Source organism: Cupressus sempervirens, chromosome 9, assembly GCF_028749045.1.
Source record: "Cupressus sempervirens isolate cs-2001-9-10 chromosome 9, ASM2874904v1, whole genome shotgun sequence".
Classification (NCBI taxonomy): domain Eukaryota; kingdom Viridiplantae; phylum Streptophyta; class Pinopsida; order Cupressales; family Cupressaceae; genus Cupressus; species Cupressus sempervirens.
The window spans coordinates 676,614,153-676,626,827 of NC_143126.1; positions in this window are offsets into that span (position 1 = coordinate 676,614,153).

Here is a 12,675-nt window from a genome sequence, read left to right on the forward strand (position 1 = left end):
CTAAGAATTTTCCCCTTTCAGTGCACTTCCTCGCATAAAAAAAGTATATAATTATGCGGTACACACCATTTTCTCACATGAGCATGTGCAAGATTTCATACAAAATTTTGCATCAGCAATGCAAAGTACAATTTTTGGATTCTATTTATCATGATGATTTGATTAATGATTATTTCTGAAGAATATTCATTTTTGGTTTTTGATATTGTAAATAGCTTAATAGTGGTTTGCAAGACACTTGTCAAAGACACCTTATCACAAACATATGAAACACTACTGACAGTTTGATTATAGGATATTGTCAAAGATGCACATGTCAAAGAAATCATTTCAAACCCACTTAAACATTGTGTTTTATTTTACTGCTTTCTTACACGTAGTCTAAATAGGGCTTGTGAACTTTGTAGGGTGCAAGACAAGGAAATATGGGAGTATTCTCTTTACTACTTGGAAGTGATGCCCAAGAGTAAATCAAAAACCTAGAACCTTTGAAAGATGATACCTGAGGGAGGCAAGGAAGTTAGTGGTTCTCCTGTATGAGTCTTTTCTATTAAGGGATGATGATTTCATTTTAGGAAATCAAGATCTTGAGAAAGGGAAAGTTAGGATCAATAAGATAACTTGGTGATGAATACACCTTGCATGTTTAGGAAAGGTGATGAGGTAGAGGAGTGTGCTCTTTCCCTTTGAGGGAAATCAAAAACTTGCACCCTTAGATCAAAACCACCAGTCCGAGTCAAAGTTTTAGAGGGCCTGCCAGAGTGATCCAACCTCTTTTGATTACCCTAGTGAGCACACCCCTTTTTCCAAAGATTCTAACTCAATATAATAAAGTATCTTTTTTGAGTGAAAGACTCCAAAGCCATGTTAATTCCCTCTTCTTCATTCTAATATTGCATATCAAGAAGAGGCTATATAAACTACACTGGCTATTGTTTTCCCTACTCTTACTAGTCAAGTGTGTGCACTTATAGATGCTAGTGTGGGCTGCTAGCCTCAAATCTTCTTAAAAAAGCACTAGGGGTTAATATGAATGGAAGCTAAGTAAAAACCTCTTAGTTAGTTGCTACCCAATTCACCTCTGAAAGGGGGCATAATCTTTGTGCAAGGAGGAGGAAGAATCTCTCCTATGGATACTCACCATAGTCATGTATTGAGATGCTAGAAGGTGGTATATGTGCTTGACCCCTACCACAAGGGTTCTCATTCAGTATATATGTTATTGAGTCCTTAGAATACACCAAAAACATGGGTACCCTCTAGTAGGGTGACACGACTTTGTGAGGTGAACGCATGTACATAAGTTGTCAGACAAAGGTTTTTCTTCCTCTATCATATTTGGTTTTAGGGATAAATCATGTCTTTTTTGAGTCTTGTAACTTGTCAAAATCTATTAAACAAACTAAAGATCAAGACTCCCCCATCCCTCTAAGTTGCTTTGCCCTTAGTTGGATTGTTTGCGACTACTGCTTGCCTCCTATGTTTGAAAATAATTGCTTATTGGAAAACCCAAATGTTGTCCAAAACTTGAAAACTTGAAAAATACCCTGATATCTATTTGAAACTTGTGAACACAATCAAACATCTATTCAAAATTGTTGAAACCAATGAAAATCTCTTCAAATCTAGTAAAAAATTGTCAGTCTGTCGCGTGCCCAGTTCTATGAATTTTTGCATGAGAAAACACTCTATTAGTACTTCCTTGTGTGGCTCTATACAAGTCCTCATGTGAATCTCTAAAAATCTCCATGCGAGATTTTACAAAACCACTATCTTTTATGCCAAAATTTTTCCTTTATGTCAAATTGTCAACTCCTCGTGCAGCTCTATGCAAGTTCTCACATGAGGAAACTAGTAAAAAAATTGTTGTTCTAAATCTTCGCTTGGTTAAAAAAATTGTTGTTCTAAATCTTCGCTTGGTTCTTTGTGCTTTCTTGCATGGTTCCCTAAGAATCCTCATGTGGGATCTTGTCCTATAAACTATCAAACTATCATGTCAAATTTATCTACACTCTAAGTATGATCTATAGCTGCAACATTTTACCACTTCTCTATCTGTAAATAGTGTCAAATAGTTAGTTAAAAACTTGCGACCTACACATAAACTAGTCTCCTCACTTTTTTATCTTATGCTATCCTTTTGTGTTCATCATACTTGGTGTCACAATAGTCATAAACCTTTGGTAGTCTAGCCATTATTTAGATGACTTGTACCTAAGTATAAAACACCCTTATCTCACTTTTTGAGGCTACATTATATTGTGGTCCTTGGTCCTTGTCTAGGCTTTTGCTCCTTGTCATTGTCTATGACTGTGGCAACAAGAAGTGGAAACATGTTCTATCCCCATAGACTTAGATGAGGTAGAGAAAGGGGTCATAATCTTGGTGGATTTTTCTTCTTAGCTTATACATAGTCTATGTCCAGTACGTCTACTAAGGAGTCTTCGTGATCTCCTTCACTAGTTAGATCCCCTCATGTTCAAACAAAATTTTCCATAAACTTACAACAAACTAGGAATCCCTTATATCAAGAGGATCCTAAAACTAGCAAAGGTCATACATCTCCAAATAACATAGTTGAATTCTTATTCAAAAAACCTTTTCAACCAATATACACTGAAACTTATCACATCCCTAAAATGGTTGATCAAGACCAAGAACATGGAGAACATAGTAGAGAACAAGAACACCAAAGGAATGAGAGATACGAAGACCCTTTTACTAATGAGAATAAGGAAAATGAAGAGATTCTTATTGAAGAATATTGAAAGATGTTATAAGGATAAATACTTCCAAAAAGTCATGGAAATCTTTCTTAACAAAGAGAAAGAGAAATACTTTCTCAAACTTGCTCAAGAGGGAGCCAAGCTACCTCATCACTTAATGTTAGAACAATCATTACACTTGAAGAGGAAGTTTAAATGTCTAAATTGCAAAATCAACTGAAGATCATGCAAGAAAAGTTAGCCCAAATGATGTGTGATAAGGAAAAACCTACAAAAATATACACCTTAGATACTCTTTATCCATTTCCTTTTAACAAGAGTATAGACATGCCTCCTTTTCCAAGAGGAGTTGAGTTTCCAAAGTACGATAAGTACTTCAAAAATTTTGATCCCCAAGATCATTTGTGGGAATTTGGTGCCTTATATATGGAATTTATGCATAATCAGGCATATCTCATGTGTTTATTCCCAAGAAGTCTAGGTGGTCAGGCCATGGAATGGTTTTCACACTTGCCTACTAGTATCAAAACATTCAATGAGATTGCTAACCTATTTGTTCAATAGTACTCCCATAACATACAACACCTAGTTAACATACGAGACTAGTGTAACCTTAAACAAAAAGTTAAGGAACCTTTCCTCACATTCCTTCAAATATGGAGACAACTTTACACCAAATATTCATGCAAAATCCTTGAAATGGAAAAACTTACACTAGTAAATTTGGACTCAATTTCGGACCAAGGTACGCCACTATTTTTCTTGTCAAAATTTTGACCAAATTGTAGGTTGGTTGAAATTTTGATGAATGTATTCATTGAAATTTCAACTAACATGCAATTTGGTTGAAATTTTGATGAGAAAAATAGCGATGAACCTTGGTCAAAAATTGGGTCAAATGTACTAGTGTTGACATCTCCACTAATAATCTTTGACCTGACTTTGGGTATAAAGTTCAACTTCAAGGTCCACACACCTTTGAAGACATGGTCACATAAGCTATGGGGATAGAGGAATTCATGGTCAAAGAGGGTGAACTAACCCTTTAGAAGGGCACTAAACAAGGATCAACCTCTAATGAGGACAAATAAAAGTATGTGAACAAGAACCGAGAGGTTGTGTATGATGGAGTCATTGACAACATTACTCCTAAACCTACTAAAGAAACTTTCAATCTTACAAGATATCTCAAAGCATCCAAGAACATTGAGAAACCTCCTTCTTACAATAAGACATTTGCAAAAAAACTAAAGAACTCATCTTGGATTACACATCAAAAATAAGAATATACACCTCTTGGTGAACCTTTGGATGTGGTCTATAAGACCTTGCTACAAAAAAAGCTCATTTCTCCATTGGATAACTCTTATCCTTATGATCCACAACCATGACCCCCATAGTGGAATAAAACTACATTTTGCAAATACCACTAGAAAAAAGGTAATAAAACCAACAATTGCATTAACCTACATCACAAAATTAAAGATTAAATTGATGATGGTGACACTATTGTGGATGGACATTACAAGAACTCAGATCACAAGGCTTTCAAGGAGGCATTCCCATCTTATGAAAAAGGATAAAACTCGAAACAAAAATCTCATAACAAGATCAAATATACATACTCTAATGATGATGAGATTTTCCACATGGTTGAACTAGTTGAATTTGAGTATTGTGACATTATCACCATTAAGGGAAAACAAGAGAAAATTAAACCAAAGACACTATTTTTCTTAAAGGGTCCTACATCCAATACATCTTACAAAAAACCATTACAATCTTGTGCCAATGTTGTTACACATTCATGTGCCAAGTTAGTACTCAAAGGCCTTCAATATTCTATTCTTGAGTTAGAAAAACACAAAGAAAAACCTCTTGTGGGTCCATCTAGAAAAGGAACAAAAGTTACAACATTGTCTATAGCTACTAGCTATTGTATCCTTGATCAATTACAATGAACAAATTCTCAAATCATAATATTTGAATTGCTCAAGATTTCACCTCCTCATAGGTAGATTCTTGACAAAGCCCTCATTGAGTAAAATGTACCTCAAGATCTTGATCTTGATAGGTTCCAACCTATGGTAGATAATTTGACCTCACCTTACTATATGTCCTTCTTTGAGGAGGATGATAATTAACTAAGTCATTCGCATAACCAACCACTACATATTGAAGTCATGATACACTAGAAACATGTTCATCATGTGCTAATTGATAATGAAGCTAGTTTAAACATTGTCCCTACTACTTTGCTTAGATAATTGGGCTATTATGAAGAGTCCATTGACCCCAATTACATGATAACTATCAAAGCACATGATGAAGTCAAGTATATATCTTTGGGTCTTTTTTTGTTGTCTCTTTGGGTTGGTCTACTACAAAGGGATGTCACTTTTCAAGTCCTCAACATTTGGTTAGCATACAACATTCTTCTAGTAAGACCATGTATACATGAAATGCAAGTTGTGCCCTTAACTTACCATCAATGCATAAAGTTCCCATTTTATGGCTTTGAAGTCACCATACCTGCAAATACTAGATATACTTGTAACATGCTGAAATCTATTGAAACCTTTCTACTTGATAATAGGGAGTCTACATAACATCATGATAATCAGATGAAACAAATCAAGTAGTCATTCAAGCTAAAAGAAATTGGAATGGGTGAATATCACATAGAACCAATTCTGTCTTTGACATCTCTTCTTGAGTTGCCCCATCATTATGGGAAATCATCTGAAGTAAAGAGACCTTTTGTGCTGAGACCTAAAACTAAGTACAATAGTACCTTTTTCAAGGCTAATGTACCTCTCAAGGAGGAAGACGAAAATAGAGCCATTGCTGCATGGATATACAAAGAGGAAACTCCAATTGACCTCATAGAATAGTCTCATGAAATTACTCCTAAAAAGTATGGTCTAGGTCTTAAACTCATGAAACACTTTGGCTACAAGGGGAATGGTCCTATTGGATGCAAAAAAAATGGTCTAGGTGATCCTATCAAAGATATAGCTAGAAGGAATTGAGATACATCCAACCTAGGCTTCAAGAAGATTCCCTTCCATCTAGGGATTAACAAGTTTATGCCAGAACTTTAAAGTTCATCTGACCATGAGTCACAAGCTAAGTCAGCTGACCATGAGGATGATGTTGACAATAAGAATCCTTGTCCTTATCCAATTCCTGATGATCTTGCTAAATTATTCATAGAACCAAATGATTTTTTACCACATGTCAGTAAGGTGAATGATGATAGTGATTCTTTTGATAACACTGTCAATTCTCCCCATATTCAACAAGAACAAGGAGAGTCTAGTCATGCTTTAATCATTGAGAAACTTTGTAAAAATCAATATGATGAAGGAAAATTTGTCATTATCACCATTAGGGAATTCTATAGTCTATCTCCATGCAACACAAATTCTTAAGAGTATGAATTTGACTCTCTCTCAGAAGTAACTATAGATAAAGACATAGATCAAGTTCATGTATATGAAAATCAGCTTGAACTAGGTGAATCATCTAGAGTTAGGATAGATGAGTCTTGTCCAACTAGAACCATTGATTCTTTGATTAATGAGGGTAGAACTCAAAGGTTTTGAACACACTTATGGACAAAGTCACTCTATGTCTCGATTTTCTTGTCCACTTATTTCATGATTATATAGTGAACGCTATCAAACCTACTACATCTCTTTCACTCACCTATCCTGAGCTCATAGACTAGAATTTCAATGCATCTAGTAAAGACCCTACATTCCAAAATGACTATGCTCTTTCCTATTACCTAAATGATATCGAACTTTTAATGTCTTCCACCAGAAAAAAAAAAGTGTCAACATGATTGAAGTTGACATCAAATACCTTAGTCACACAATCGAAAAGAAAAAAAATAGGTATGATGATGAAAACCACATTGTGGTAGAATTAGAACCTAAAATAGTAAAAATAAAATATGTATCCAAAGGTGAAAACCTCTCTGAGGAACCTACGGATGATATATTTGATGCACTTCCTAGTAATTTTTAGGAAAGATCATCAATGTTAGTAGAGCCAACACAACCAATCAACTTGGGAATAGAAGATATATTGGAAATATTCAAGACTATGCTACATTACTAAGAGGGGAGGGGTGAATCAGTAACCTCTAGAACTTTACTTTATAGAAATATTCCAATTATCATTTATTGATCTAATTGCATGCATGAGAAATTGAAAACCTAAAACATTCATAACACTTGAACACAATAATTTGGTGACCCAAAAACCTTCCAAATAGAAAGTAAAACTAGGGTGGGGATGATACCCACAAAACTTTAATACTGTAGCATAAAGTTGGTCTATTAAGGCTTACATTGATCACTTATGATGATCTACCTTGTTAGGAGCAAGTAGGACTGCTAGGTCCACCTTGTTGAAGGATTTACAAACACACAATAAAGTATGCACTCGATAAAGAGATTTTGAAAAAGGCTATTAAGTCTGCCTTGTTAAAGGATTTAGAATGATTCACTTATTAGAATAAAATAGTAGATCTATGACTTACAAATGAATTACTAATAGAGATTCCTTGAAGCACTGATCACCTTTTGTGATGGATATGTCTCTGCTGCTCCTTTTCTGATATGGCCTTCAATATATACTTATCTAATGCTTGATTAAATTTGCATTCCTACACACTTATGTTCATGAATTACATATTCACACACATTGGATATGATACAATACATTACATATATACCAATCCAATTTACAAAATTAAAAAAGTTGGCCATTATACAAGTTAACATCAATATTACAAAGTTGGCCCATATGAAGACACTCAAGTTTTGAAGATTGACTTGGTGAAGTTTTGATACTTGATGCCCACTATCATTACTCAACATCATCATGCACTTGGTAGAAGTAGAAGCTTGGTCCATACTAATCACCTCAAAGTAGTCTTGAACTTGGTCTGTACTAGTGACTCAATAGATACTGTGTCACTTGTCATAAATTGAATCACTTGGTAAACACTAATCATCATACAAATTGGTTAACACTAGCTTCATATTCCATGAATTGCTAGCTCAATAGAAACTACAAAGCTCGGTAACCACTGGAGTGGTCAAGGTGAACTGCTAGACTTCACACTACCTAATTCTACTCAGTTTGAAGTATTGTACTTCACACTAACTGAATTCCCTTGGTAACCACTGGAATGCTTGGTGGCCATTGGAATTAGTCCAAAAGATTTGGTAGCAACTGTAGAGCTAGGTGGCTACTGTATGACATGGCAAACACTATAGATTGTTCAATGAGCACACTAGCCATACACAATCTGAATAAGTGTTTTCACTAATAACAAACTTGACTGATATGTCAACAATTTCCCCCTTTGGAATTAGTGACAAAAAAACTTATTAGCCAAAACGTATATACATCATCATGTGATACTAGCTCGTTAGGGTATATTATTTTGAAATTTTTCAAAATTTGTCTTTGTAAGTATATACAATACATATCTACAAAATTCTCCTCTACTTTATACATTTTCTCCCTTTGCATGATTCTCTCCCATACAATATACATAGTGTATCACTATACATAGTCTTTCCCCCTTTTTAACAATAATGCCAAAGATTTATTCAAAACTTATTTACATGGAGACACCAAAATGAGATAGAAACTCAAAATGTACCTTAAGAATAAGTGCTAGAGTTTTATCCCAATTTTCTTGCAAAATCTTACATGTATGTAGAGAAATTTGAACTTTTGCAGAGAGTTCTATCCTGTGATCTACAATAGAGAAGTTGGTGTCATGGATCAAGGTTTTTGAATAAACAATATGTTTCTACATCGTATCCATGATAGGAAGGATCATATTCTAAATTTCTATCAATGTAGACCGGATCCTTGCTTCTTCTCTCAACAATTCTACCTGAATGTCTGACAAAAATATGATCTTCATATGATGTGCAAAGCTTGAACTAGAGTTAAGTTGCAATTTTTGTGGACTGGCTTTTAGATCCTCATCAATCTAAGTTAGTTTTCTTTTTATCTACATTTTGAACTCGGTAACATCACACAACTTTCCAAAAAGTGATGTCACATTGGTTGAAGATGGTTCAAGATTGGTCAAAATTAGGGAAAGCTCAACTTGTTGAATAGAAATTTGTTGAGCAATGTGCTCAAGCACTTTATTTCCAAATTTCTTTTTTGCTTTCTCAATTAACTTATCGTGTCCACTAGTGTCCAAATTAAACTTTTGGATTGCCTTAGCTAATTACAAAAAAATAGCTTGAGAAGAATTTATTTCAATACCTATAGCCTCAAACAAATTTTTTTTGGCATCATCTATAATTTTATATTCTCTATCTCTCTCCTCTTAATTTCTATTGTTTTGCCTTCTTTTGTAGGAGTTCACCAGCCATATGCATTTGATCTGCAATAAGATTATAAAATTCCCATTTGGGAATTTTTATTTCCTCATCTAGGTCTATATCCTCTTCTATCTCCTTGCCTCTATTTAGAAATCTTGTACTCAGTTGAGCCTTAGGTTCAATTTTCCTTGTACTTAATGTGTTTGTATTCAGGATGTAAAAAATTGTAGATATACTAGGACTTGCTGTGAAATTTGATATAGTACTAACTAATGGAATATTAATAGCAATGCTTGTTGAATCCAAAACTAAAGCAGTCGTAACTGAAGTATCCATTACCAAAGTAGACAAAATTGTAGTATTCAGAACTGAAGTACTTACTGGTGAAGAGCTCAAAATTGTAGAAGCCACTATATTCACTGCTAATGACTGCAACTCAGGAGTTAAAGAAGAGGGAGGCTACAACTTGGTAGATGAAGTGGTAGTCACTTCTATCAATGATGTGTCGAGTTGTGTCGAGATGAAGAGTGATTGGACATTTGAAGTACTTGTAGTTGTCACAATCAAACTTGCTGAAGTTGTCTCTAATCTTGATGTAGATACTAGTTTTCTTGGAGAGTGGGGAAGTGAGGCAATGACTGTAGCTACTATCTTCATAGGGTTAGTCTCCTCATCATCTTCTTTGTCTTCCTTGGTAGCTTCTTCCTCTTCATCTTCTTTAACTTTCTCATTGTCAAAATGTATGGGCTCAATATAAGTTTCTTCTTCATCATCATCACTATTATCATCATCATAACATCTACTAGAAAGTTACTTTATTTATGCAAATGATAAACATTCTTCTATATGCTTGTGGCATTCTTAACCACATGCTCTATATCCTTGATCAAAATTAAACAAGTATTAAATTTAAGAGTCATTTTTTCTTCATTTTTCTTCAAGGACTCTTTTACCTTAGTATCTATCACGCTAGGTAGAAATTGCCTTAGGGTTTGTGCATAAATATTTTTTGTTGTTTGCATTGCAAAATCCCATCTTGGCTTAATTTTCTCTAATAATTCATTAGAGATTTGGGAGGCTATTTCATCTGGCAAATTCTTCCATTTTCCCATTTTGGTTAGCACCAGTTCTTCAACTTGTTTCTTCTCTACCTCTGATCTAGTTTCATACTTCAAGAATTTGAAGTTTGTTATGCCTACACCTTCTTCTATCTATTTCAAATTTTCTTGTAAGGTGGGAGGAGGTTCACTAAGGATAATTTTACTGACTTTCTTCCTAGACCTCCTTGTGAAGACTGCAGTGGATGTCTTTGGTAGCTTGGTGATGATCACGTTGCCTTTCTTCTTCACAGTTTCTTTTGCTTCTTTTGTTTCTTCTTCATCCTCTACCTCTTCATCTATGTCTTCTCCTTTTCCCTCAATTAACATAAGAGGTGTGATTGATTTTAGTTTTGCTATCCTCTTCTTACCTTTGTTAACCACTTGTGGGAGTTTTATGTCTAACTCTATCCTTGCTTTTGCCTCATCATATATTCCAAAGTGTGGTTCCTTTGGATCAATAGGTTCATTAAATAGAGCTTTAATAATGTCCTTTTCTTCATCAATATTTGCCTCATAGGAAAGAGGTTTTACCCATACAATTCTGGGTTTTACTATCTGAATGTAGACTCTGTCACTGTCTACCATGAAACAAACATCATCTTTGTAATCTTCTACCAATTTCTTAGGTATCCTAAATATGTTATTCATTTTCTTTTTGAATAATTCAAAATGGTTGTCCATAATGCTAACAAAGTTCTCTCCCATTTTTGCAATTTATTCATTATTCTAGTATAGTATAGGCACATCTTTTCTCCATACTATCATGCTTTTGGAAGGGAAGAACGACTAAATATAGAAGAACGAAAAATTCAACAGAGACCCAAATTTGTAGGTGTTGTTCTTGGAAGTCCAAATACTTTCCATGTTCTTGTTGAATTGCTTCAACAATAGATCTGCCAAGTCATAAGACAAATTTTTCTTCACAACTTTGTAAGTTAAATCCATAGCTTCACATGATACACTATTGAAGCAAGTTGAACTATATATCTTGTCAGCTATCACATGTATCCCAAATTTCAGTTTTGCATCAGTTACACTACTAATTTTCATCCCTCTACCATCCCACTTGGCTAGGGTTTTCTTTTCCAGCTTGACCCGACCTAGGGTTTTGGTGGTTTTGGTTTTAGTGAGCATGGGGAGGCCAGTAATGTGATGAATCATTTTCTTTGTGATTACAACTAGTTGCTCAAGCCATATCTAACAATTATGTACCTAGCTTAGAAATTATCTAATCCATTTGATTTGAAAATCTCAGGGCATGTGACGAATGTGGGTCAAACCTTTGTCTTCCAAATGTTTATGCTTAGGTTTGAGAACTCCATTAATACACAATTCACCTAGGGCATCATCCATTTCTAGTGTTTTAATTTCTTAAATAGAACACTTGAAATTAGTTCGAATATCATTAACAAGGAGTACCTTAGGTGGGATTTGTGATTAAGCTCCACTTGGGTCAAGGGTTTCTGTGATTGTAGGCACAAGTTTGAAGATTGGCACTTTCTACTAAACTCCTTGAACTAACATCTTAGACCCTTTCTTCACTTTGCTATTTCTACTTGATGCCATGATAACTTAGTAAACTATGAAAACCTTGATAACTTTCTACAAATTTTCTTAATCTCACTTGGTCACTCTATAAATTGCTTCTTCGCAATAACACTTAGATTTTATGGTAAAAAATGAATTTGATTTCATGCTTTTTGTTGAAACATCACCATTAATGTTTGGTATGAAGGTAGTTGGGTTGACATCATGCTTGACATTATGCTTGATAGTATACACGACAGGCTATCATCCACTATTCTATTGATTACTTGGTGAAGGCTTTGTGACTTGGTAATCATGCATCTCTTGTTACTCTCGACCTTGCTCGGTAGAGTCTATGACCCGACCTTACTTGGTAGAGAAGGTAACTCAGTGATAACTAATACCGATCTTTCTCAGTGATCCTTTTGTATCTCGAATACTAATTTGGATCTTTGTCACTTTTTCAATTGGAACTTTTTGAATGTGATTTTGTTAGCATAGTTCCAGTTCTCCTTTGGAATCCTAGTTGAAAATGGTAGAGTCACCCACTTCCTGAGTGACATGACCATCGCTACTTCAACTAGCATCCTCGATAGATTTAAGAATCATTTGTTGCCTCATTTGCTTTCTAATGTTATCTACTTTTTCTTTCTTTTCATCTTCAACTCTACCTATATTCATGCAATTCTTGGCTAGATGACCAAGTTCAATACAAGTGAAACATCTTATGGTGGTATCTCTCTTTCTTGTGTGATGCTTAACATAATTCATGCTAATGTGTTTGAATTCTCCACAGTAATTACATCTACACTAAGTGTTGTAGTCCTAACTGAATATTGATTTCACAACTTTCTCTGCTAGATTGAATGACTTAGTTCTACATTCTAATGCCTTCTAACCTTATTTCTTGCATTTGTGACACTTGACTTCAAATTTTGGTTTCTCTTTGCATTC